Source organism: Chiloscyllium plagiosum, chromosome 14 (assembly GCF_004010195.1).
Source record: "Chiloscyllium plagiosum isolate BGI_BamShark_2017 chromosome 14, ASM401019v2, whole genome shotgun sequence".
Taxonomy (NCBI): Eukaryota; Metazoa; Chordata; class Chondrichthyes; order Orectolobiformes; family Hemiscylliidae; genus Chiloscyllium; species Chiloscyllium plagiosum.
The window spans coordinates 3,381,060-3,402,714 of NC_057723.1; the positions used below are offsets into that span (position 1 = coordinate 3,381,060).

The 21,655-nt window shown below is 41.5% G+C and overlaps 1 long non-coding RNA gene across 2 annotated transcripts in view; it reads right to left on the reverse strand.

The window, feature by feature from the left end:
• Positions 1-18,631, reverse strand: part of LOC122556418 — a 99,092-nt gene extending 80,461 nt beyond the window's left edge. The window contains exons 1-2 of one of the 2 annotated variants that reach the window (XR_006313532.1): positions 18,586-18,631; positions 18,218-18,505 (exon numbers count right to left, since the gene is read on the reverse strand). This is a non-coding gene — a long non-coding RNA (uncharacterized LOC122556418). Of the gene's footprint in view, positions 1-18,217 lie in introns of both variants that reach the window. The other variant, XR_006313531.1, reaches the window with a different exon arrangement.
• Between the last annotated feature and the right edge of the window lie 3,024 nt (positions 18,632-21,655).

A 21,655-nucleotide genomic window follows, 5' to 3' on the forward strand; every position in this document is an offset into this window, starting at 1 on the left:
CACACACACACACACACACACACACACACACAGAAAGCAAACTGTAATAGCTAATACATGTGCAGATATAAATTCTTAATGTTAACCTTCCCATGTATTTACTCCATGACTTGCAAAAGGATTAACTTGGATCAATTTTGAAGTGTTTGACTTCGAGTTTTACAAGTTATCCAAGCCATCATAATCCGACTTACTCAGAGCTATTTGCTTAGTCACATTCTCCAGCTTATTCTTTTAATAATTTTTTTTTCAGATAATCAGCGACTAACCTCTGTAGATTAATTTCCTGCTTAATAAGTTGATATAAACTTCTTTGTGTGTTTTCGTTTTATGATCATTAACACACTTACTTTAATGATTATCTTTTAAAACAGCACACAAATACATTAACTAAGTATTAAGCAAGTACAGACCAACCAGTATCAAAGGATAATGAGCATCCTTAATGTAAAAGTCACTGAATATAGATCAAGCAGCAATTCTCAACTTTCCTTGAAAGGAACACTCAACCTTATTTAAATGTGTGTGAGCTACATGTGTCAACTTGTTTAATTGTTTCATCATTAGAAAGTCATTTGAGCTTTGGGCAAGATCCAAATCACCTTGGGTTTGGTGGACTGATTCCTTCTGTGATCTTCCATACCATATCTTGCTAAACTCATCACATTAGTTGGTGTTTCATGGGGTTAGGGGTAATTTATTAGTTTGGGGAGAGGATTAGCTGAACAACAGTGAGCAGCGATTGGGATAAACGGGCCTTTTTTGTGGTTGACAAGATGGAACTAGTTGGGGTGTCACAGGGTTTAGTCTGAATTATTTACAATCATATGAATGACTTTTATGTGGTGGGATTCAAAGTACAACAGCCAAATTTGCAGATGATACTGATATAGGCTGGAACATAAGTTGCAGGGAAGAAATAAGAGATTTACAAAATGAATATGGATAAGTGAGGTGAATAAGTCAAATTTGGCAGATGGAGTTGAATGTGGGTAAGTGTGAGGTCATCTATTTGATGGGAGGAATAGGAAGTCAACTTATTGTCGAGAAACCAATTAGATTACATTACAGTGTGGAAACAGGCCCTTCGGCCCAACAAGTCCACACCGCCCCGGGAGTTGAATGTGGGTAAGTGTGAGGTCATCTATTTGATGGGAGGAATAGGAAGTCAACTTATTGTCGAAATGGAGAGAAAGTTCAGAGTGCTTCAATGCAGAGGGATCTGGGTGTCCTTCTGCATGAATCACAGAAAATAGTACGCAGGCACAGCAGGCAATAAGGAAAGAAAATAGAATTTTGGCATTTATTGCTAAAAGAGTAAATTATAAATTTAGGGACGTGTTGCTACAACTATACAAGTGAGAGTATTGTGTACAATTCTGATCTCCTTATTTGCAGACAGATATAGTTGCATTGGAGACGGTTTAGAGGAGATTGCCTAGATTGATTCCAGAGATGAGGGGTTTACCTTATGAAGAGACCAATGAGTGGGTTAGGCCTACTCTCTGTCTGGAGTTTAGAAGGATGAGAGGAAATCTAACTGAGGGATTGACACAGTAGGCATAGAGTAGATGTTTCCTCACGTATGGCAATCTAGAATGAGAGCCCACAGTTTCAGGATGAGAGGTAGCAGATATAAAACAGAGATAAGAAGCAATTACTGCTCTCAAAGGGTCATGACTCTGTGGAATTCATTGCCCTGGAGTGAGGTGGAGGCTGGAACAGTGAGTAACTTTAAGGAGGAGATAGACAGATTTTTAATTAGTAATAGGTTGAAGGGTCATGGAGAGTGGGTGAGAAAGTGGAATTAAGTCCAAGATGAGAGCTGCCATAATTGTACTAAACAGCGGAGCAAGATCGAGGGGCTGAATGGCCTACTTCTGCTCCTAGTTCTTATGTTCTTAGATTATCACAGGCAACAAGGGACAAGCATTAAATGCAGACCCAGCCAGCACTGCCCACAAGTCATGAATGAGTAATAAAAACATTACCATCTTCATTGACACCATCAAGACATTCGGCTTTGAGAGCAGCAGTGAATTGTTTAAGCTTCTGGAGAAAATTGGCTGGCAGGCAAAGCTGCTCATTGAGATCTCCTCTTTCCATGTCAAAGCAAAGAAGTTATAGAGTCATAAAATCATCGAAATGTACAACACGGAAACCCCGACCCTTTGGTCCAACCCATCCATGCTGACTAGATAGCCTAAATTAATCTAGTCCATTTGCCCATCCAGATGCTTTTGTAATTATACTAGGCTCCAACACATCCAAGTTAGTCCAATTTACAAGAGAGCTAACATGCAGATGCCAATGTTGTTATTTCATGTGATTTGGGTGTCACTGGCAATGGCCCTATTTGTTATCATTCCTAATTGCCTCTGAATTAACTGGCTTGCTGGACCATTTCAAAGGGCAATTCAGAGTTAATCATGAGTCTGGATTCATATGAGGGTTGTCCTGGCTAAAGATGAACAATGTATTTCTTTAAAAGGACATCGGTGAACTGGATGAGGTCTTTTTTTTAACAGCAATCAATGATAGTTTAATGGTTGCCATTACCAACATTCATTTCTGGATTTATTAATTGAATTTGAATTTCACCAACTACTGTGGTTCAAGTTGATCATGTGGTCCCAGAGAACTAGCTTACTTCTCTGTCCAGCAACATGCCATCATCTTCTCCATGCCAACAACACAGGATCCAGCCGATGCGCATGCCTTGTTGACATACTCACAGTAAAACATCCTTGCACTGTGTCACAATTCCGCAAATAATTGCCAAAGACCAGGTTTTGGGCAGAAAACTCAAGAAGGAAATATATACATCCATGGCATGATTGAAGTATACAAAGGGTGTACTATTAAAGGAACCAGGTTCCCTTGGCAGGTAGTCCAAAAACCAGGCTCATAGATTCAAGCTAAATGGCAGAAAGCTAAGAGGGAACATGAAGAAAAATTGTTTTACGCAGAGGGTGGTGGGTGTCTGCAATTCACTGGTGGAGGCAGAGACCCTGAACTCATTTATAAATTACCCAGATCGGCACCGTGAGAGTTGTAAGCTGAAGGGCTATGGGCCATGTGCAGGTAAATGGGATTAGAAATGGCATCTGGATACCTTTGGGTTGGCATGGCCAAGATGGGCAGAATTACCCCTTTTTCTGCTGTATCATTTCTATAGTCCTATGGTACACCCATTCATTGCAATCTGTTAACAGCCTGCACATGTACTTACCCTTCATCAGATACCATGATGTGGAGGTGCCGGTGTTGGATTGGAGTGGACAAAGTCAGAAGTCACATGATACCAGGTTATAGTCCAACAGGTTTATTTGAAATCGCAAGCTTTCGAAGCACTGCTTCTTCATCAAGTGACATTCACTTCATCAGGCACCAACATGTATCACTGTATTATACTTTAAAGTGATATCAGAACATCCGACATTCAAGAATTAATCTTTCAGACCTGATGTCAGGAGCTTCTGATACCAATAACAGGTACCAGTGGAGTCTGTGCCTGTCTAACTTTTTATTCTGCTGAGTCCATGTCTTTTTGTTGCCAAAACAACAACTTTCAAGGCTTTCTGACAGCTGTTGGATCACTGAAGGTTAATGAGTACCAGTATCGAGGACAGGCTGTCCCTTCGCTGGCCTGGAAATGTTCTTTATGCCAATGTAGAATGGAGTAAATAACTCAAATACAGTTAAACCTCAGTGAAACAAATTAATCTTCATGAGCTAAGCAGAGCTACAATGTAAATACCATTCTATCTCACAAAATATCCAGCATAACTGAACTAGTCAAATAAATTAATCTAACAAATAACCTACAAAGATAAGAAATTGTTGAAACAGCTGATACTCCTTCAATCCTTAAAAGAAGGTGAAGATTCAATGATAATCTCAGTGGGCTAGAATCCTGAACCCCAGGCCAAAGGTCAGACCATGGCAGATGGCGAAATTTGAATTGAATAAAATTCTGGAATTTAGAAAGTTAGTGACCATGGAACCAGTGCTGATTGTTGGAAAAACCCCTTCGCTTCACTCATGTCCTGTAGAGAGGGAAATCCACCACCCTTACCTGGTCTGCCATATGTGCAGTTCCACAACAATGTGGCTCTTTGCTACCCACTAGGCAATTAGGGACAGGCAGTAAATGCTGACCTCACCAACAATGCCCAAATCCCATGTCTGACTTTTTCTTTTAAGGAAGTATCTTGACTTTGCTTTTAATTAAGCTGATGAGTTCTCAGCACAGAATGCACAATGATCCTGACAAATATACTAAGAGTAAACGTATGGCTAAATGTATTGAATCTTTTTCCCCTCGATAATTGCTACACTGGCAGGGATTCATTTCACTCGCAGAGTTTTATGAATGACTATCTACCTATTAAATTTTATTTGAGGAATGGGATTGTACATTTATTTGGAAATATCACTGCAGTGGTGGTGAGTTGTGATTGCTATAGTTGGCAGAGAACATTTTAGCCAGACTCTGTGGATTGGTGGTTAAAGTTCTCAGTGTAAATAGACTAGTTGCAGCAATATACTGTTTGCTGTGAGCTGTACTCTAATTCCTGTGCCAGCCCCAGCTCCAACCCACCCTACTTCATCAGTAGCTCTTTGGCACATTGGTGCTAATAGACCTTCTGTTAACATCCTCGATAGACAACGTCAGATGACTTAAAAGTATCAGTTCAAACATTTGTGTCATATGACTTTTACATTTGATAAATCCCTACGCTATAGATGCAAAAGTCACACTACATTCACTCTCAATGTATCATTTAAAGTAGATAGAGTCATAGGGTGATACAGCATGGAAACAAACTCTTTGGTCCAACTTGTCCATGCCAACCATATATCCAAAACTGATCTAGTCCCATTTGTCAGCGTTTGGCCCATATCTCACTAAACCCTTCCAAGATTAGATTCCCTACAGTGTGGAAACAGGCCCTTCAGCCCAACAAGTCCACACTGACCTTGCGAAGAGTAACCCACCCAGACCCATTTCCCTCTGACTAATGCACCTAATGATATGAGCAATTTAGCATGGCCAATTCACCTGACCTGCACATCTTTGGACTGTGGGGGGAAACTGGAGCACCCGGAGGAAACCCACGGAGACACAGGGAGAATGTGCAAACTCCACACACAGATACTCAAGGTCGGAATTGAACCTGGGATCCTGGCGCTGTGAGACAGCAGTGCTAACCACTGAGCCACCGTGCCCCCACTCTCCAATTTATATACCCATCCAGATGTCTTTTAAATGTTGTAATTGTACCAACACTTCCTCCAACAGCTCATTCCATACATGCAACACCCTCTGCATGAAAAAGTTGTCCCTTAGGTCCCCTTTCACCTTAAACCTATGCCCTCTAGTTCTGGACTCACCCACACCAGGGAAATGACCTTGTCTATTTATCATATCCATGCCTCTCATGATTTTATGAACTCTGTAAAGGTCACCCCTCAGCCTCCGACACTCCAGGGAAAACAACTTGTTCAGCCTCTCCCTGTAGCTCAAACCCTCCAACCCTAGCAACATCCTTGTAAATCTTTTCTGAACCCTTTCAAGTTCACAACTTGTTTCCTAGAGCAGGAAGACCAGAATTGCACACCAATTAGGGATTGGCACAACTAGCAGACTGGCCTGTGATACCTATATCTCATGAACAAAAAATAAATATGCATCACATTGTTTCCTGTTTTCGATTTCTTGCAGCAAGCATTGGTTTTTGCATTTTTCTACATAAAACCTGACTGCCTTTTGAAAATATTTTAAGCTTTTGGGGCTTTGAGCTTTGTAATATGTTTATATTGTACAAGAGTCAAAGCATGTTGTAATTTGTTGTTCCAATTAAATACCCATCCAGGTGCCTTTTAAATGTTGCAATTGTACCAGCCTCCACCACTTTCTTTGGCAGCTCATTCCATACACGCACCACCCTCTGTATGAAAATGTTATCCCTTAGGTCACTTTTAAAACTTTCCCCTCTCACCTTAAACCTAGGTCCTCTAGTTTTGGACTCCCCTACCCCGGGGAAAAGACCTTGGCTATTCAACCTATCTATGAGCTCATGATATTACAAACTTCTATAAGGTCACCCCTCAGCCTCCTACACTTCAGGGAAAATAGCCCCAGCTATTTGGCCACTCCCTGTAGCTCAAATCCTCCAACCCCAGCAACATCCTCGTAAATCTTATAAAACAATTTCACCATATTGCAAATGTCACACTTGAACAACATGAAAACAATGGAACAAAAAGATGGTGAGTCCAAACTAACTATAGTCCTTAGGCAAACCACTCTCATCTTTTTAAAATTGCATTTCCCGCTTAATTAGCATTTTGTACAGAATTCTAATTACTTCACCTAACAATGTGTTAGGCACTATTGCACAGAGTACATTTTCATAACTCAAATATATTAATAGTGACTTCCTTATTAAGCTACTCTTCATCATCACATTATAAACCATTTCCGATAAAAGAATCTTGCAGGGCATTAACACTCTCCAACAAAGATCAGTGGCGTTCAGCTTTCGTTCTTCCATTTTCAAAATTCAGTTAGGCAACTGAGTACCTCCTAACAGCAGACAGTGTGACCACACTGCAGGTATCGCCTGTTATTATTCAAAATCTAATTTGTGATACTGTAACTGAGAAAATACTCCAATGTAAACATTTTAGTAAGATCCCACTGGCTGAGGGTTAGGGTGTTTCACATCCAGAGGTCACTCAGTGGCTGGTACAATTTTATCTGCTCAGAGTATCCCTCATTCAAGATCATTGGATGGTCAAACATGTGGCAATCAATTGTTCAACATCACCATCATCCTCAAACACTCAGGGAGAAATATCCCTAAGTTAGAAGACAATAAAATTATTTCATAGAAGTTGCAACTAAATAAACTGGATAGTTAGCCCAACGTTGAGGTTTGTTTTTCAAACAAGTTACTTCTAACAATGACAGCTGAAATTTCTTTAGCATCTTAACTGGAGTGAAAGGCGTTTCATTGGGGGCAGTAGATTTTGAGCAAAAACAGAAATTGCTGAAAAAACTCAGCTGGTCTCTCAGCATCTGTGGAGAGTCAACATTTCAAGTCCAGTGACCCTTCCTCAAAACAGGTAGCTAGGAAAAATTTGGGTTGATGCTGAACATAGAGTGGGATCAGTGCCTAAGGATTATGCGATAGGTGGAAATAGACCCCAAAGAGAGAAAAATAGTTGGACAGACAAAGGACTACATAAGGTCAGCGCAGGAGAAGGAATGGCTGCTAATGGGGACTATTACTGGCTCACAGTGGGCTGTGTGTATTGGTAGGCCATGTGATGTATGGGGGTGGGGGAAGACCTGGGGATGGTGCTCAACCCCTGACGTTGTTGAACTCGATATTGAGTCCAGAAGGCTGGAGAGTTTCTCAGGGGAAAGTGAAGTGTTGTTCTTCCAGCTTGTGCTGAACTTTGCTGGAACACTGCAGCAAGCCTGAGACAGAGATGTTGGTCAGGAAACATGGTGGTGTATTGCATTAGCAGTCTACTGGAAGCTAGGGGTCTTTTTCTTTGCAGATAGAAGGTAAATGTTCTATAAGGCAGTCACCCAGTTTATGCTTGGTTTCCCAATGTAGAGGAGACCACATTATGAGTAGTGAATGCAATAGACTGGATTGAGTGAAGTGCAAGTGGAGTACTGCTTTACCTGGAAGGTGTGTTTGGGCCCTGTGATACTGAGGAAGGAGGAAGTAAACCGAAAGCTTCAGCAATTGCAGAGGAAGGTACTGTGGGGCTGTGGGGTGGTGTTGGGAGTGAAAGAGGGAGTTCACCTGGATGTCCCAGAGGGAACAGTCCCTCCAGAAGGCTGACAAAGGAGGGGAGGGGAATATGTACCTGGTGGTGGCATCCTGTTGAAGATGGAAGAAATGGGGGAGAATGGTCCTTTACACATGGATGGTGGTGAGTTAATAAGTAAAGACAAAGGGGACTCTATTGCTGTTGTTGGAGGGAAGAGAGGGGGTGAGGGTTGAAGTGCTGGAGATAGGTCGGACCCGGCTGAGGCCCTTGTCAACTACAGTGCTGGGGAATCAGGTGGACATTTTGGAGGGCCCCCCTATCAAAGTTGGCACCACCAGGACATATGTAATGAAGATGGAGGAACTGGGATAAGGAAGGAAGGCTACGCCAAACCTGAAAAAATGGGTGAGATCTTTAATTATTGCTTTGCATCAATATTCACTGAGGAGAGAGATATGATTAATGTTGAGATTAGAGGTAGAAGTTTGCTTAGTCTGGATCACATTGACATAAGTAGGGAAGATGTGTTGGGTAGGTTAGACGAATCCCAAGGAGCGGATGGGATCTATCCCAGGTTGCTGAGGGAGACAAAAGAGGAAATACTGGGGCACTAACAGATATTTTTTAAGCACCCTTAAACACAGGTGAAGTGCCGGAGGACTGGAGGGTTGCTCATGTTGTCCTCCTGTACAAGAAGGGTAGTAGGGATATTCCAGGTAACTACAGACCAGTGAGCCTGATGTCAGTGGTGGGAAAGTTGGTGGAGAAGGTACTAAGGGATAAAATCTATATATTTTTGGAAAAAAAAGGGTTTATCAATGATAGGCAATATGGTTTTGTGTGCGGGAGATCGTGCCTTGCCAAATTAATAGAGTTCTTTGAGGAAGTGACCAAGTTGTTAGATGACAGAAGGGCTGTAGATGTTATATCCATGGACTTTAGTAAGGCATTTGATAAGGTTCCCCATGGTAAGCTAATGGAGAAAGTGAGGTCACATGGTGTGCAGAGAGTTCTAGACAGGTGGATAAAGAACTGGTTGAGCAACAGGAGACAGAGAGTAGTAGTTGAAGGGAGTTTCTTGAAATAAAGAAAGTGGTGTTCCACAGGGGTCAGTGCTGGGGCCACTATTGTTTGTAATATACATAAATGATCTGGAAGAGGGCACTCTTGGTTTGATTAGAAAGTTTGCAAATGACATGAAGATTAGTAGAATAGCAGAAAGCATATGGGACTGTCAAAAAATACAGGAGAATATAGGTAGACTGGAGAGTTGGGCGGAGAAGTGGCAGATGGAGTTCAATCCAGGCAAATGTGAGGTGATGCATTTTGGGAAGTCTAATTCTGGAACGAATTACAAAGTAAACAGAAGAGCCTTGGGAAAAGTTGATGAGCAGAAAGATCTGGGAGTTCAGGTCCATTGCACCCTAAACATTGCTGCACAGGTGGATAGAGTGGTCAAGAAGGCATATGGTATGCTTGCCTTCATTGGACGGGGTATTGAGTATAAGAGTTGGCAGATCATGTTAAAATTGGACAAGACATTGGTTTGGCCGCATTTAGAATACTGTGTATAGTTCTGGTCGCCACATTACCAAAAGCATATGGATGCTTTGGAGAGGGTGCAGAGAAGGTTTACAAGGATGTTGCCTGGTATGGGAGGTGCTAGTTATGAAGAGAGGTTGAGTAGGTTAGGTTTGTTTTCATTAGAAAAAAGGAGATTTGGGGGACCTGATTGAGGTTTACAAAATCATGAAGGATATAGACACATTAGATAGAGATAAGCTTTTTCCCAAGGTGAAGGATTGAATAACGAGAGGTCATGCTTTCAAGGTGAGAGGTGTAAGGTTTAAGGGGGATTCACGCCGCAAGTACTTTACACAGAGGGTGGTAGGTACCTAGAATGCATTGCCAGCAAAGGTGGTAGAGGCAGGAATGGAAAATTCATTTAAGGTACATCTGGACAGATGCATGAGTAGATGGGGAGCAGAGGGATACAGATCCTTGGGAATTGAGCGATAGGTTTAGACAGTGGATTTGGATCAGTTCAGGCTTGGAGGGCCGAAGGGCCTGTTCCTGGGCTGTAAATGTTCTTTGTTCTTTGTTCTTTGGGAGAATAGAATAGACCCTTTACAGGAATCAGGGTGTGAGGATGGATACTCAAGGTAACTGTGGGAATCAGTGTGTTTGTAATTGATATTGGTGGCCAGTCTTTCCCCAGATGTAGAAACAGAGATGTTGAGGAAGGGAAAGGAGGAGGCAGAGATGGACCAGGTGAAGGTGAGAGCAGGGTGAAAATTAGAGATGAAATTGATAACCATTTCTAATCTGGAAAATAGAGGGAAGGACGGATGAATTTATTGGCATAGCGGAGAAATCTATTTAGGTAGATTTTCAAATCTTTTTTTAGTGGGGCTGGAAGCAACGAGACTGAGAAGCTTGGAAAAGAAAGTTCAGGGTCTATGGCTTCAGAAAAAAATGATGTTCTAATGCAGGAGACCAAGAATGCAAGGTAATGAATAGTTCTGGCAAATATTAACTAGCATTTTATTATCCTGGCATTTCATTATTTATTTTAATTAAATACTCAATTCAAGTTAATTTTCCATTTCAGCAGACCAGTCGCTCAGTGGTGGATTGGCTATTTTAATATTCTGCCTGTCTGCTCACTCTTACCAGATAGTAACCCAGCTCCCCTTGTTAAATGTCATCAACTTCCTCAAGTGTTGTTTTGCATATGTGCAACCATCACCACAGCAAATATTTCCAAGGTATCAGCTGAAAGAAGGCTGCAGCTCACCTCAGTAACCTGCTTGTTACCAGTACTTGCACATGTTGTCATTACAGCTGGTGCTTTTTGTTTTTTTACACAGTAAGTTAGTAACAAAAGTGATTAAAACAGATGTGTGAGAGCAGAGCAGGTAATGTGTTTGCCTGGTTTAGAAAGCAGCTTGAGATTGAGAGACATGATGTGACATGGAACATTCCTTACATAGGATTTACAGCTCCGAAACAGGCCATCTGATCCATGCCAGTATTTATACCCCAGAGAAAACTCTTTCCTCCATTATCATCTCACTCTTTCTGGCAAAACCTTCTAGATTTTGGTCCTTTGCAGGTTTTAGACAGATTCCCCTAAAAAGTTGAGAAACAGGAGCCTTGAAGAACATAGCAAGTCAGGCAGCATCAAGAGGAGGAGAAGTCAATGTTTCAGGGAGAACCCTTCTTCAGGGCCAGATGTGGGGGTAGGGAGAGCTACAGATAAAGAGAGAGGTAGGGATGGGGTGGGGAGAGTAGCAGAATAGTGATTGGCGGACACAGGTAGTGAATATGACAGGTTGGTCGATGGGACTTCTGTGCTGTTCATCTCAACCAGCCCTTGTGGCCCTGAGTTCCACATCAGTTAAAAACACACAAAATAGGAGAAGGAGGTGGCTATTCAGCCCTTCAAGCCTGTACTGCCATTCAATATAACCATGACTGATCATTCAACTCAGCACTGTGTTCCCACCTTTCTCCACATACTCTTTGATCCTTTTAACCCTAAGAACTACATCTATCTCCTTCTTGAAAACACTCGATGTTTTGGTCTTAACTGTTTTCTATGACTGAAAATTCCACTGGGTCACCACTCTCTGGGTGAAGAAATGTCTTCTCATTTCAGTCTTAAATGGCCTACCCCATTTCCTTAGACTCTGACCCCTTGCTCTGGACCCCTTGGTTTTTGGGAACATCTTTCCTGTGTTTACCTTGTTGAGTCCTGTTAGAATTTTTTAGGTTTCTTTAGATATCCCTTTATTTTAATAACCTCCAGTTCAAATCCCACTCTATAAACAGACAAGTTTGATCCCATGTGCTATTCTATATTAATGCAATAAAAGGACTTTGAGAGAAAGAAGATCAAGGTCCATCTCATTCGCTTTCTCCCTTGTATTTGTCAGGCAGGAGCATAATAGCAAAAGAGCTGAGCTAATACAGTGGTTATGTTAGTATTTTAATAACCCAGAAGACTGGATCATTAAACCAACCCTAACAGTCAGGGGGGGGGGTTATTTTTAAATCAACCTGTTCAAAGATATTATTGCACACCTCTGGAACAAATGGGACTTGAATCTGGGCCTCCTGATCTAGAGGTAGGGACATTACCACTGTGCTACACAAGCCCTGCAGATATCTTTTAATCATTTGGTTCAGAGATGCTATTACACAGATCTAGAGCAGGTGGAACTTGAACCCAGGTCTCCCAGTCTAGAGATAGGAACACTCCCACTGAAACACACTATATACCTACTATCCTCAGGGGTATATATTTTCTAATCGACTTGTGCAGTTAGGGCTTATGTCCAGGCCTCTGGCCCAGATTTAGGGTTACTCCAACAGTCAGAGGATAAAAATTCAAATAATAAAAACAGGATTGGAGCACTTCAGCTACAGGGAGAGGCTGAAAAGGCTGGAGCTGTTTTCCCTGGAGCATTGAATGCTGAGAGATGATTTTATAGAGGTTTATAAAATCATGAGGGGCATGGATAAGATAAAGACGCAAAGTCTTTTCCCTGAGGTTGGGGACTCCAGAACTAGAGGGCACAGGTTTAGGGTGAGAGGGGAAAGATATAAAAGGGACCTACGGGGCAACGTTTTCAAGCAGAGGATGGTGTGTGTATGGAATCAGCTACCAGAGGATGTGTTGGAGGCTGGTACACTTATAACATTTAAAAGGCATCTGGATGAGTACATGAGATTAGATTTGATTCCCTACAGTGTGGAAAAAGGCCCTTCAACCCAACAAGTCCACACCAACCCTTCGAAGAGTAATTCACCCAGAGCCATTTCCCTCTGATTAATGCAGCTAACACGATGGGCAATTTAGCATGGCCAATTCACTTGACCTGCACATTTTTGGATTGTGGGAGGAAACCAGAGCATCCAGAGGAATCCCACACAGTCACAGGGAGAATGTGCAAACTCCACACACAGTCACCCAAGGCTGGAATCAAACCCAGGTTCCTGGTACTGTGAGGCGACAGTGCTAACCACTGAGTCACTGTGCTGCCCCACCTATATGAATAGGAAGGGTCTAGAGGGATATGGGCCAAGTGCTGGCAAATGGGTCTAGATCAGGTTAGGATATCTGGTCAGCATGAACGAGTTGGACCAAAGGGTCTGTTTCCATGCTGTACATCTCGATGTCTCTATCTGGAATTAATAATTAATCTTAATTACTATGAAACTACAAAACTATGAAAAAAAAACTATGCAACTGGATTAGCATAAACACCTCCCTGATTCATTTATGGCCCTTCTGGAATGAAAGCAGCTTTTTAAACCCAGTTTTGCGCACATATGGCTCCAGACTTGAAAAAACATTCTTTTCTTTCCTATAATAGTAAAATGCAGTGGATTCTAGAGAGATTAATTGAAAACAGAAAGCACTGGAGAAATTGGAGAAAGAAACAGTTACTTTTTCAGTTCCAATGTTATTCACATTTCTGTGATCCTTAACTTCTGAAAAAGCTTAGCAGTCCATTCCATGAGGGTCGCTCACCATTCCCTTCTTATTGTTGATTATGGGTGGGGGCTAAGTGCTTTCCACACCCTGTGGATGAATTAAAATGATGATATGTGAGCCATTCATCACAATCAAACTTTACTGAATTGATTTAGAATAGATACAGATTTGGGTGCCTCATGCAGCACATTGGTAATGTCACTACCTCTGGATCAGGAGGCCCAATTTCAAGTCCTATTTGCTTTAGAGATGTGCAATAATACTCCTGAGCAGGTTGATTCGAAAATATCTAGATCCAGTCATGGGTAACTCGGTGGTAGTATCCCTATCTCTTGGCCAGGAGACGCAAAGTTCAAATAATACCTGCTTCAGAAATGTGTTATAGCATGAACAGGTAAAAATATCTAGATCCAGAAATAGGGTGATAATGATATTTGCACATGGAAGATCCAAATTTCTGTGTTATGCCCAGGAATGCTATACCCATCACAGGAAAATCATTCCTTATATTGTCTCGCAAAAATGTTAAACTCTGAAAGGAATCTATTGAATGCAGCCATAGAATGTAGCATTTCACTTTCGGAACTCTCCAGTATCATCATTCATCCCCCATTGTTACAGTGAAGATCATAAGCTATTGAATTCAGAGAATCCTACAGTGCTGAAAGAAGCCATTCAGTCCATTGTACATTTGCAGAAGTATTGCAAATGAATCACCGTTGCAGAAATTGTCCTTTTTTTCTGTAGATACTTCAATACCAAACCCATGTTGCTGATAAAAGAGCCCACGTCCAGAGTATCGGTCATGGAAAGAAATCTTTATCTTCACAGCATTCGTGAAGTGAAGCCAAGTTCTAGGCAATGAATGGAATAACAAAATAGACTTTCATTTTTTTTAACTATCTTGATCTACCAAAGATGTGTTTTTTTTTTCTGGCAAACAAGTTATAAGTTGGACACTTTGGGGAGTTAAGTGTTAACTGTCAAACTTTTTGCGTAAAGAAAAAGAACAAGCTTCCTCAGGTAAAAGGGATGGCTTTGAAGTCTCATGAGAAAGAAGATAACTTGCCGTCTGCTTTCAGAGGTTGTGTGCTGTATCTGTAAAGGACTTTTATAAGGGAATATGTGACAGGAAAATGTCAGCATCAACTGATTAAGGTGTAACATTAGTGGTTCCTATAATAAACATAGTATAGAACTATAGAACAGAAAGCGAATGCTTAATAAAGCCTGTTCTTTTTCAGAAAGCAGAAGAACTATTTGGTCTGGAAGCTTTACTTATGGAAAATCATTTTGAAATAAAGAGCAACTGTTTACATGAATGGACTGTCTTCAAAAGGATTCAGGAATAGATAACATCTCGAGGTCTTACCTGTGACGTGTAACTTTGATGTATGCAAAATTTGAATTACAAAGGACTCTGGTAATCAAGAGATGTTCAGAAGGCTGAAAAGACAGCACTTCAGATCAAAACCAGCCTCTGATCTAGATTCAGCTGATTCCTCAATGTGGTGTCAATAATTTTGTTCCATACGCCACACTATTGTATCTCATACTTATTCAAAGTGTGTTCCACGGAACCACAGAAAGATGGACTTAGTCAGAATTTTCTGCTCCAAGATTTGAGCTTGTGGCATTTATAAATTAAGTCACTCACTCGGCATTCCTCTGTGCATTATTTCTAAATAGTATTCACCCAATTAATAATAAACAGCCTTCTGTAAATTAGTGCACTACAGAAAACAATTCAAGTATTAAACACACATCTGCAAACCCTAGAGATAAAATTTTTGTAAATCAAAGGATGCATTTTAATAAAAGCAGATTTAAGTGAATTGGCAAAAGGAACAAAAGTGAAATGAGGGGAAAGATAAATTACATAACAGTTATGTTCTGGAATTTAGGGTAATATCAGAGTCTCTCCACTGATGCTGCCAGACTTGTTAGTTTCTCCCGTATTCTCTGCATTTGTTTCATGATCTAGAATGTGTTGGCTGAAAGGGTGGTGGAAATAGTTTCAGTGATAACTTTCAAAATGGAAATGGATAAATACTTGGAAGGAATAAATGTGCAGTAGGGAGTGGGCAGAATAGGAAGAATCAGATAGCTTTTTTATGGAGGATTTATTATGTAGGAGTCTGTTGGTGAAATATTTCGACAAGATCCCTCATCCCTCTGCTGTTTGTGATATATATAGGATGAAAATGTCGTAGGGTAGGTTAGTAAGTTTGCAGACAATACAAAGAATGGTGGAGTTGTGAATCGTGAAGAAGGTTATCAAAGAATACATAGGATTTAGATCAGTTGCAGACATGGTTGGAGAAATGGCAGATGGAGTTTAATCTGGGAAAGTGTGAGGTACTGCACTTTGGGAGATCAAATGTTCAGGAAAAGTATACAATTAATGGCATGACCCTGAGCAGCATTGATGTACAGAGGGATCTTGGGGTTCAAGTCCATAGCTCCCTGAAAGTAGCCACACAAGTTGAGACAATGGTAAAGAAGGCGTGTGGCATGCTTGCCTTATATTGGTCAGGGAATTGAGTACAAGAGTCAGGATGCCATCTTACAGCTTTATAAAACTTTGGTTATGCCACACTTAGAGTTCTGCGTTCAATTCTGGTTGCCACAATACACGAAGGATGTGGAGGATTTGGAGAGGGTGCACAAGGGGTTTACCAGGATACTGCCTGGATTAGAGGGTATGAGCTGTAAGGAGAGGCTGCAAAAACTCAGGTTGTTGCCTCCAGAGCGGTGACAGCTGAGGGGAGAGTTGATAGAAGTCTATAAAAGTATGAGATACGTAGATAGGGTTGACAGTCAGAATGTTTTTTTTCCCAGAGTTGAAATGTCTAAAACTAGGTATTTAAGGTGAGAGGTGGAAATTCAAAGAGATGTGGGGGGCATGTTTTTTACACAGAGAGTGGTAGGAGTCTAAAATGCACTGCCAGGGTAGTAGTTGAGGCAAATACAATAAGGGCATTTAAGAGACTTTTAGATAAGCACATGAATATGCGAGGAATGGAGTGGTATAGACCAAGGGCAGGCAGAAGGTGCTCGTTTAATTTGGCATCATGTTTGGCACAACAACATGGGCCAAAGGGCCCAATCCTGTGCTGTATTGTCCTATGTTCTATGTTCCAATGGTAAGGTTGGCAGCAGTGCAGTGCAAAGAGAGTGACTTTTCCACTTTAAGTGGGATAGCTGGCAATGTGTGTTTTGTTTGGTAATAAACCAGTCATTGGCTGTTGATGTAATAAGCTTGACTAACTTGTGCTAAATATTAAACCTGGCAATGTCTGAAATGGCTAAAACATCAACTGAGTTCAATTTAAAATGTGGAGGAGTGGGACTGGAAAAAGAAACATTGATCCCTTCCAGCTTCTGTTGTAAAAATATGAATGACTTGGATGAAGAGGCAGAAAGTGCTGTTTTTGCTGTTAATACAAAGCCAGGTAGAAAAGTAAGTTATGGGGAGGACACAGAGAGGCTACAAAGAGATGTAATGAGATTAAGTGAATAGGCAACAAGAGGGTACACAAAGTAAAATGTAGTGAGGGGGGAAGGTACTCCCTTGAGTGGTAAGAACAGAAAAATGGAGTATTTTTTGAAAGGCATGAAACTTATAAATGTTGATATTCACAGAGATTTAGATGTACGTATGCAAAAAAAGCAAGTTAAGAAGCAGCAAGCAATTAGGAAGGTAAGTGGCATGTTGAACTTTATTGCAAGTCTGATTAAAATTGCATAGGATTTTGCTGAGATCATATCTGGAACACTGTGTGCAGTTTTGATTTCTATACCTGCACGAGAGGCAATACAGTGAAGCTTCACAACATTGGCCCTAGGACTAAAGGGAGTTTTTGCTATAAATCTAAATAAAAGCAGAACACTGCAGATGGTGGAAATCTAAAGCAAATGTATTGAATGCTGGAAAAACTTAACAGGTCTGGCAGCATCTGTGAAGAGAGAAATAGAGGTAATGTTTCGAGTTGTCTTCTTCTGGGATTTATCCTTGAATGAGAGGTTGAGTGAATGGGACCAAGATTCACCAGAGTTTAAAAGAATGAGAGATGATCTCATTGAGACACACAAGATTCCAAATGGGCTGAGAGAGCATACGCTGAGCGATTGTAAGTTAGGAGGGAGCCTAGAGTCTAAACACAGAATTACTCTTAGGAAAAGAAATGAGAAGAAATTACTTCATTCAAAAGATCATAAATCTTTGGAATACTCCATCTCCAGGATCCATATTTGAATCAAAATGAAGCTGAAAGGGACACAGACTCCTCTGTCTGAAGACATTGAAGGTTTTAAGAGAGCAAATTCTATTGCATGCTATACACATTTGCAATGTAACAAAGCAGCCTGAAGTTCAATAATAATTGGCACTTGTTTTGTAGTCTGACACAGATTGAAAATGTAATTGTTATGTTTCTGCTGATACAAGGGACAGGTATCACAAGTTCTTGTGAATTCAATCAGGATAAAACAGACTGTAATCTCTGATCTGTTGCTGAGAATGATGCTCTGGAAGTTGAATAGCATCTCAATGTGTGCATGTACACAAAGGAGCACAAAAACAACACATTTCATTCATGCAGTGCCTTTGACATGCTAAAATATTAGGGCCATAAGACATAGAAGCAGAAATTAGGTCATTTGGCCATCGAGTCTGCTCTGCTATTCAATCATGGCTGATAAGTTTTTGAACCCCATTCTACCGCTTTCTCCCCATAACCTTTGATCCCCTTGACAAACAGGGATATTCAAAGGGTCTTCATAAAAGTGGAATCAAATAGAATTGAATATCAGATATGAAAGGTGACATTAGGACACTGGTCAAAATGGGGGTGTTAATCAAGTTAAAAAATATTTTTAGACTTCTTGAAAGTATTTTCAAAATAAATTTCTTACCGCGTATTCATTGCACCACCAAAACCCTCTAATTCCTCATCCACAGATGCTTGTGGATGTGGTGCCAATCAGGCGGGTTGCTTTGTCCCTGATGGTGTCAAGCTTCTTGAGTGTTGTTGGAGCTGCACCCATCCAGGCAGGTGGGGATCATTCCTGAGATGTGCCTTGCAGGTGGTGGACAAGCTATGGGGAGTCAGGAGGTGAGTTACTTGTTCCAGGATTCCCAGCCTCTGATGAAGTCTTGTAGCTGCTGTATTTTTATGGTTTCATCCTTTATCCACATGACCTCTGTCAGGAGATTATTATATATCAGAAGTTATTAGAAAATAGATGGATGTTTGAATACTAAAATTCCTCTTTCTACATACCCCTGCACTTTAGAATTTGGTAACCAGTAATTCCTGCACCTTTGGCTTGTGAGTTCTAACTGCGTAAAATGAGACTGCACTCTAACTTTCCTTGTCATTGCACAAATGGATTGAAATATTGCTTAATTTGGCTCCTGTCCATTTCCTTACATTAACAGAGGACTTTTCTCTTGGCTCCCTCTCAATCTGTTATAGTTTTCAGATAATGACAATTCCAATGACCTTCCTTGTGATTCCTGAACAATGTGCCCACTGCGTGTTATTTTTCTCATCACAATCAACTTTGTCACTTTTCCTTTGTTCCTGACCTGGTTCAATGACCTTCTCATTACTCATTTTTATCATTTTTTTTCTTAGCATGCATAAATAGCATTATAATTCAAACATCCTCAGCTCTCTTCCCGTTTTATTCTTCAAGATCCAAGTTTAAATCCTGCATAATGCAGTTGACACCCCCCCGCAACCCAGGCAACACATCAGCATTCTACTTATCACCAGTTTCATTTAACTGGTGCCCATATCTTGTTAAATGCGACCTTGTAATTGTTTCTGACCATGTGTCTTCTTTATTACTTTGTCCATTTTTTTGTCATGAAACGGCAGAAGCAAACAAGTCCATTTATTTTCCATGTCAATCTTTGAGATAAACTTTATCTGTGTTTTTTTTAAATTCAGTTGTGGGAGTTGGGTGTAATTGGCTGGCCAGCATTGATAGCCCATTCCTATTTGACCTTGAGAAGGTGGTAGTGAGCTGTCTCCTTGAATCGCTGCAGTGCACTTGCTGTGAGTTGATCCACAATGCCGGTAGGGAGGGAATTCCAGGATTTTGACCCAGTGGCTGTGAAGGAACGACGGTATACTTCCAAGTGAGTGGCTTGGAGGGAAACTTGCAGATGGTGGTGCTCCCAAGTGCCTGCTGCCCTTGTCCTTCTAGATGGAAGTGGTTTTGGGTTTGGAAGGTGCTGTCTAAGGATCTTTGGTGAATTTCTGCAGTGCATCTTGTAGATAGTACACATTGCTGCTACTGAGCACCGATGGTGGAGAGATTGAATGTTTGTGGATGTGGTGCCAATCAAACAGGTTGCTTTGTCCTGGATGGTGTCAAGCTTCTTGAGTGCTGCTGGAGCTGCTTCCATCCAGGGCAATTGGGGAGTATTCCATCACACTCCCAACTTGTACCTTGTAGATGGTGGACAGGTTTTGGGGTATGAGGAAGTGAGTTACTCGCCGCAGTACCCCTAGTCTCTGACCTGCTCATGTAGCCACTGTGTGTATGGCCTGAGTCCAGTTGAGTTTCTGGTCAATGGTAACTCCAAGGATGTTGACAGTGGGGGATTCAGTGATAGTAATACTGTTGAATGTCAAGGTGCATTGTTAAGAGTGTCTCTTATTGGTGATGGTCATTGCCTGCTACTTGTAGGTCCAAGTCTGGATGTTGTCCAAGTCTTGTTGCATTTGCGCACGGACTGCTTCATGATGTGAGGAGTCGCGAATGGTGTTGAACACTGTGCAATCATCGGCAAACTTCCTTACTTCTGACCTTATGACAGAGGGAAGGTCATTGATGAAGCAGCTGAAGATTGTTGGGCATAGGACACTACCCTGATGTCCTGGAGCTGAGATGGCTGACCCTCCAACAACCACAACCATCTTCATTTTTGCCAGGAATGACTCTAACCAGCAGAGTGTTTGCCCCCTGATACATATTGATTCTAGGAGAAAGTGAGGACTGCAGATGCTGGAGACCAGATTTGAGAGTGTGATGCTAGAAAAGCACAGCAGGTCAGGCAGCATCCGAGGACCAGGAGAATCTACATTTTGGGCATAAACCCTTCATCAGGAATGGCTCCTGATGAAGGGCTTATGCCTGAAACATCGATTCTCCTGCTCCTTGAATGCTGGCTGACCGACTGTGCTTTTCCAACACCACACTCTTGACCCATTGTTTCCAGTTTTGCCAGGGCCCCTTGATGCCATACTTGGTCAAATGTGGCCTTGATGTCATGGGCGGTCACTCTTACCTCTTTGTGATGCAGGCATAAGCCAGATAGTGTTCAGAAGCTTGCTAGACAAGGTCCAAACCTATCTGACCTTTACCACCTGGACAGACAAAGCAAAATATATATGGGAACAACAATTTACCTACTGTTGCATGCCATCCTTGAAGTTTATCACCATTTCCTTCACTGTCACTGGGTGAAGATGGTGGAGCTACCTTCCTAATAGGGTATACCCACATCACATCTGCTCTAGTGTTCCAGAGGGCAGCTCACCATCACCTTCTCCAAAGCAATTAAGGATGGGCACAAAATGCTGGTTCAGTCAGTGATGCCCACATCTTTAGAATGCATGAGATTAGGTTAGATTGGATTCCCTACAGTGTGGAAACAGGCTCTTTGGTCCAACCAGTCCACACCGACCCACCGAAGATTAACCCATCCGGTCCCATTTTCGTCTGACTAATGCACCTAACACTGTGGGCAATTTAGCATGGCCAATTCACCTGACCTGCCCATCTTTGGATTTTGGGAGGAAACCGGAGCACCCGGAGGAAACCCATGCAGATACAGGGAGAATGCACAAAATCCACACAGACAGTCACCTGAGTCTGGAATTGAACCTGGGTTTGGTGCTGTGAGGCAGCAGTGCTAACCACTGAGCCAAAATGCCACTCAAATAACAAAGCAATTGTTCTAGAATTTTGAAAGTTAACGGGTGATCTGATCAAAGTCTTCAAGATATTAACATTTGGAATATTGCGTGCAGTTCTGGTCACTGCACTACAGGAAGGATGTGGATGCTTTGGAGAGGGTGCAAAAAAGGTTTACCAGGATGTTGCCTGGTTTGGAGTGGATTAGCTGTAAGAAAAGTTTGGACCATACTTGGATTGTTTTCACTTGAGCACTGGAGACTGATGTGCAATCTGACAGAAGTATATAAAATTATGAGCGGTACGGATAGGATTGATATTTTAAGTCTTTTTTCCAGGGTGGAAATGTCAAGTAATAGGGGGCATGGGCTTAAAATGAGAAGTGGAGAGTTTAAGGGAGATATGTGAGGAAAGTCTTTT